Source organism: Elephantulus edwardii, unplaced genomic scaffold, assembly GCF_000299155.1.
Source record: "Elephantulus edwardii isolate Elephantulus edwardi_28Jun2011 unplaced genomic scaffold, EleEdw1.0 scaffold00029, whole genome shotgun sequence".
Lineage (NCBI taxonomy): Eukaryota > Metazoa > Chordata > Mammalia > Macroscelidea > Macroscelididae > Elephantulus > Elephantulus edwardii.
The window spans coordinates 313,905-321,028 of record NW_006399779.1 but is presented as its reverse complement, the minus strand read 5'-3'; the positions used below and the strand labels follow the sequence as shown (position 1 = coordinate 321,028).

The window sequence follows — 7,124 nt, the reverse complement described above, 5'->3', positions numbered from 1 at the left end:
CCCAGTATGGAGTCTTTTTACAAGGACTAATCTCTACTGACAATATGTTTAAATAAGTGAGACAAAACTTCACAATCTTGGTTTCTATGGAGAAATTTGATTACACTTCATTGAAGATAGTTATTTGTTCTTTTGGCAGTCCATGGAGTATTTATACTCTTCTCTACAACAAAGACTTCTATACTGTCATTATCATTTCTTGTCTAACTTTCAGATACTTAAGAAGTAATGCAAAATCCCTGTCTTAAAATCTAGTGCACCTTGGTCTTTAAATTGATATCCTTCAGCACTTTGAAAAGGTTTCTGACAGCAATTTTGCCAGTGTTTTATGCCTTCTGATTAATTTCCCCCAGCCCCCGACACTGATATTTCATTTTCAAACTAAAACAAGTAGAGAAAGTTGATGAAAAATAGTTGATAATAGATATAGGACAAGTAGATTTGGAGCCGTTTCCAGTTTGTGGAATGCTTTTCACTACTTCAAACCCAGAAGATGAAAAACAACACCTCATCTTCCGCAATCATTTTATATAAGTGCTGTGAAATATGTGGGAATTAATTTTTAGTATAGAGAGCTCTTTGGCTGTAAGAAAGAACAGTTGGTTAACTTCACTAATAGAAATAGCTCTTAATGCCAGGAGAGCTGCTTCTTGGTATTTCTTCTGCTGTGGGTTACCATAGTGACCTGTGATTGTGTGAATGGAGTCAATTGAAGTGATGCTTATATTATTCATTCCAAATAATAGTGTGTAATCAATCATTATAGTTATAAGAAGGTAGATAAATAACACTACTTAATACTTTTCAGGTCAGTAGATTAAGCTTAAGGAGTTTAGTCAAGACTCAGGAATAAAAGTCAATACAAGGTATAGTATGAAGCAAAATTGGGAGTTTAAGAAAAGAAGAAAGCCGTAAACTTCTCTTTCTGGGAATAGTGATGGCGAATTTTCCACCATTTTCCCTGTGGTTTTAGACAATCTGTGGAAACAGAACAGTTCATTAGGGGCTTAATTTCTTTTGGTTAACATACAAAAATTTGTATCTATTGTGCTTCATTCATGTACATTGTTTTGAGGGTTGTTGATTTTTCTACTCTCTCTCTACACCAAACTCTGTGACCCCATGTTTTCTCCCTCTCCATATTGTCAATACCCCTATTCTCTCCCATTTCTCTTTGACTATCCATACACATTTTCCTGGTTTTCTGGTTATCCTTCTGTTTTTACAATGGTTTTAGTACTTGTTCTTAGTGCCTGAGTTCATTCACTCAGAATAATGCTCTCTAGCCTTTCCCATGTTATAGAATATTTTACAAAATTGGTGCTCCTTAGTGCTGCTTACTATTCTATCCTGTGAGTGTACCACAATTTCTCAATCCCATTCATCTCCTTTAACATCATTACTTTGCTATGGGAATAGCTCCTTCTGCTGCAGACATATTTTAGCAGAAACCACCACAAACTACCATTTTGCACGTTCTCCACCCCAAGCACTAATATCTTTTGATTTATTATCTGTTGTTTTCATGCATCATGTAGAACTAAATAAAAATAAATCACTGACAATTTCAATTTTTTCTCCATCTATCATATTGTTGCTTACTCGGCCAGTTGTGAGGACTTTGGTTTTCTTAAATTTTGAGATGCGATTCTTATTGAAAGTTATAATCTTTTATCTGTAGCAATTGTTTCAAGTCCTCCTCACTTTCTGACAGCAAGGTTGCTGTTGAGTCTTCCCCCAATCCTGATGCCACATTCTTCTTCATATAATCCAGCTTCTTGAATTATTTCCTCAGAATACAGATTGAATAGGTATGGAAAAGTACACAAGCCTGGTGTACAATTTGCTGATTTTAAACAATGTTGTGAATTTTTGTTCAGTTTGGATAACTGCTCCTTTGTCCATTTAAAAGTTTCCTATGAGCGAAATTAAGTGGCTGATACTCCAATTCGTCTCCTTGTTATGATCCACACAGTCAATTACCTTGACATAGTCAAAAAAGCATAAACAAACATATTTGTAGTACTTTCTGCTTTCAGCCAAGATACATCTGACAAAAGCAACAATATCCCTAATGTTATGGTCTCTTCTGAATCCACCTTGAATTTCTGAAGTTCCCTGACAATTTCTGAATAATCATTAGTAAGGTTTTACTAATATGTAATTTTAATGATATTGTTCAATGATTTCCAGTTGAGTCCTCATTTTGAAATTACATATAGATCTCTTCCAATCAGCTGACCAGGCAGTTGTTTTCCAAATTTCTTGGTCGAGGGCTATGTTTGTTGCAATATATCAGCTGATATTTCATCAATTCCTGGATTTTTTTTTTTTTTTGCAATGCTTTCAAAGGAACTTGAACTTCTCCCTTCATTACTATTGTGGATTTTGTTTGTTTTTGTTTTGATTTTTCATATTTACTTGCTAAAGCCTTCTTTTTGGTACAGTAACTCTGCATTCTTTCCATCTTTTGTTGTTGTTGTTACTGTTTAACATTTTTTAAAATTTTTTCAATATTATTCAAAATGGTTGACTCTGGAGAACATTATGCTGAGTGAAATATCCCAGTCACAAAAGGACAAATATTACATGATGCCACTGTTGTAGAATGGGACTGTCCTTGGGGTTGGGGAGAGACTGAGTAAGAAGGGTTCAATAATGTATACTGCACTGAAACAGAGGAGGGAGAGAACCGTCTAAAAGAGAGATGTAACTGGGTATTTCTGTCATCACAGGAGACTAGAGCGAGGGCTGCATGGTGGAGGGGACCTGGGGGAGTGTTTGTAAAACAATGAAAGAATCTTTTCTTTTACTTTTCCATAATTTTTGGACTCATGTACTTATAACTTGTTAGTCAAATTTGTGTCTTCTAGGTTGCAACACCCCCATGATACATCTTGAAGGATATGTACATGTACAGCCAAGCACAATCAATAAGAGTGCATCTGAATTCCAAAATCAATCTCCATAATAGTCTATGTGTTTCCTACTGCCAAAGGGGCCCTTTAGAGTAGTGAGAGAAGATCTTCACCCTGAAACCCACAGCGTCCCTTTTCAGCAGGAAGTAGCTAAGAGAATACGCCGTCCCCTTTTCCTTATGACTCAGGGTGAAGTCTTTCTCAGGGAGGAGTGATAGGGAATGGCAAAGGATACACTGACAAAGAAGATTAATCAGAACTGGCTTTGACAAGCACTGTGGCATTTGGACAAGAACAAACTGGGAGGAGGGTAGAGAGAATAGTGCAACAATGAATGAGTGGAAGCCCAAAATCTCTGTAAATGTTTATGAAAATTAATAAAATATAATTATAGAAAGAAAAAAAAACATTTTTTAAAATTTTTATTTTGTATTGATTTGCATACAAAATTTTTATGTTGTGTTTCACACTTTTTTTTTTCATTCACATTGTCTTTCATATAATCTCCCCATGCATTCCATCCTCTTTTGTTACTTGCTGCATTATTCAAGATTTTGCCCAAAGAATCCTTTAGTATTTAAACTTGAGGCTTGAATTTGTTTTTTCATCTTCTGGTTTTTATCAAGAATCAGAAACTTTCAGAGAATTCCTCCTAGAATCTGTAAATTGTGCCACACCTGGCCTGCAATCAGCCCCAGATTAGTGGGATTACCTACTCTGTTTATGACCCTTCCCTCTTATGGGGCTTTCTTACCTTACCTTACTTTACCTTACCCTGGACTGACAGACTATTACCTCCAGCTAAACAGAGTAGTCTAAGCTGTTCTGAGACCTGCAGAGACTCTGCCCTAGGCTGAGTGCCCCACCTCTTGACACACTCTAGAATGAAAGAAGTTCTGCTCATGACCTGGTCTATTTCCTATAGCATGCATTTTTGTTTTATGACATGTGTAGGCTTGCTTGTTTTATGATTTGCTTTTATGAGTGCAGCACTTATCCATCAGTTTGCTGTATTGGGAAAGGTGACTTGCATGCTTTTTGCTTATTATATTGTTTGTGAATGTGTATACTTTTTTCTTTATAGTTGGCTCTTACACGTTCGGCACTCACGTATCAGTTTGCTGTACTGGGATGATGTGTGTGTTACGGCACTTGAATTCATGTCACTTTCATTACAAATACCAACAGAGTTACCAATGTTCCACAGCTTTCAGAGGAGCTTAAAGGCAAAGACTGACTAACAAGCAGGGTTGATCATTCATTTTTGAAATAGAAGGCCTTTGAAAACCTTATTTATAAGAACATTGTTAGAAAAATTGCTTAGCAGAGATAAAGCATAATGCCGTGTGACACAATTGAGCATAGTGTTGTATCATTCATTTATATTTTTCAAAAAGTCTATTGCTAGTCCAGTTAATGGTGAGGAGGTTGAGGAAAAGTAACACGAGCAACCCATTTGTAAAGAAAGTTAGGCACAGAGAACATAGTATACTTCCAAGGTCAAACGGATAGTAATTGGAATTATTAAAATTTGATATTCCAATCAGTTCTACTCCAAATCTGAATTTCAGTCATCCAACCACAATGTCTCTCTTGTTTTCTTTTATATAACATTTCCATCAAGCATGTTATTGATTATACAGATAAATTCATTACCTTGAATTTGTTTTAAAAAGCTTTATATTTCTATAATTGTTCTTATTACCAAGTCTCTCCTTGAAGGCTAGGACTTTGAAGCTCTAGCTCACATAATTTGGGCACATGGTCAGAAAAGACTGGTCCTTGGAGAAGGACATCATGTTCAGAAGGGTGGAGGGACAGCACAGGAGAGGAAGACCCTGGACGAGATAGATTGATACAGTATGTGGAGCAATGGAGATTGGAGTGTCAGAATTACTGAGACTGGCTCAGGTCAGGGAAGAGTTCAGAGCTGCTGTACATAGGGTCACTATACATAGTAGGAAACTCAATGGCATGTAACAACAACAACATACTACATTGATTGGATTGTTTGTTTTTTATTTAAGCCTCTTGTTTAGAGTCATCAAAAACTCAGAGAAGGCCTTTGTATTTAAAAGTTGGTTGTTATTATATTTTGGAGGAACGTTCTTCTAAGTGGTACAGCACTCTACTGTCTGAGGTAATCTGGGGTTGCTGGGATGCTGAACCCTGTGCCACTGGGGTTTCAAATGACATAATGGTTATTCATAGTGAACAGTGTTTGGTGGCGCTTCCAGTTTAAGACAGGTTTGGAAGCATAAGGGACATCCACTTCTGAAACAACATGCCTCTGGAAACTCTGTGAACTTTGAGAAATAATTGTTATAGAAAGGCTTTAGGTCTTTTGTTCATGGAGTTGCTATGATTTGATGGCAATCAACAACAATTTATTATTCCCACTTTGGAAACTTTGCTTAAATAGAGCGTCAGTAAATTTCTGAACTATTTCTCTCTCACATGCTCACTACACACATATAAGTGTGCTTCTAAGGAGTATGGGACATCTGTAATAATTTTAGGTAGAGAAATCATATGTAACTTTAAAGAAATTCAATGAATATAAGCAATTAAGTCATATAAATGAAAACGAAAGGCACACACAATGTTAGAAAAGCATACTCAGAGGTAATGAAAAAGGACACCTGTTCCTTCAAAAATAAGATCCGTTCACGAAGATTTTTCAAGTACATCATCTATGGTAAATTCAGTACATGCAACCCAGTCTTACCCTATGGATACAATTTGGACGTTCAGCCTATTCTAGCACTCAGAAAGTTCAATAGTATGAAAATTAGTCCTTTGCAAGTAAATGATTAGAGCAATTCAAGGGTAGGAGAAGCCAAACTTCATTTTCTAAGCTGGTCACTTTCACATTTTTACACCTTGTTCATTTTCATTTAATAATCTAGACCATAGTTCCAATAGGTTTAGCACATTTTCTGTCTATTCTATTGACTTAGATTTTATTAAAGCCACAGAGGTCAACTCTATTTTCTTTATCACAGGATTTTGAGGAACATCTCACAATCCCATATGTACTATTTATAAAGAATAAAAATAAAATGTAGAGTCTAATACCAAAAAACCCATCTAAAGGACTACGGTTAGCAAAGTGATTGTTTTCATGATTTTACCCCTGAGAAAAAAAGTATTTTTCTTTCTATTTTATATAATAGCCATTTATTATGTAGTGAAGAATAATGAAACTCTAAATGTTCTAATATAGTTGCAACGAAGATATAGTAAAAATCTAAAGTGGATTCTAGACCTTGAGGAATCTCTATTAAGATAAGTGAACCAGGCGAGCTCTGGTGGCCTAGTGGCAAGAAGCTTCAACTGCAAGTTCAGAGGTGCACAGTTCAAATCCACCAGATGCTCTGTTCGAGAAGGAGGAACAATGTCCTCCTCCTGTACCAGTCAGATCTGATTTGACGGTACACACAAAAAACAATGAAATAAAAAGATAAGTGAACCAAACTGACAGCATTATATAGTCAGTCTAATATTTTATAAAGGAATGAAATAATTTTCACCTTTGATCAGCAATTAATCAATTGAATGAACATAAGCTCTAAACTTCTTTTTAAGCCTTTGTATTTTCATATTTTATAGAAAGATAAAGTATTTAGTTAAGAGTTTATTTTCCTAGTTTATTTAAAAATTAATATAATACTTTGCATTAGATTATTTCTAAGATACAAAAAATAAGCAAGAATACATTTATGTAAAAATTACCTTTTAATTTAAAAAGCAATAAACTTGAACATAATGAGGTACAAGGAAATATGGAGCATATAGGGTAACCATGAATGGGAACTTACTTTAGATTAACTGATAACAATGGTAAACATATCATTATAGGTTCTCTATGCTCTATATCAGCCCAGTTAAACTAAATGTTAGTGATCTGTGCCTAGATAGGTTTCTGGATTCACCTTAGATAACCTACTGAAATACTTTAAAATAAGAATATTCACAGTCAAGCACAATGTAGTCTAATTCAAACAGAGGGAATAAATGGGAATAAATGCTATTTCCTATGTATTTTTTCTTTTTTTATTAATTTAGTTTGTTTATTTTTCATTTCAGTGAACATCTACAGAGATTTTGGAATTCCATTCATCATTGTTGCACCCTTCTCCCCGCACAAACCCCTCCCCCCGCCCCGTTTGCTCCTCTCCTTGAAAAGCAAAAGAAAAACTCCCT

The 7,124-nt window shown here is 35.3% G+C and overlaps 1 pseudogene; it reads right to left on the bottom strand.

Annotated features, from left to right (window-relative positions):
* Positions 1-521: 521 nt before the first annotated feature.
* The window catches only part of LOC102865478, an 8,917-nt pseudogene continuing 2,314 nt past the window's right edge, over positions 522-7,124 (bottom strand).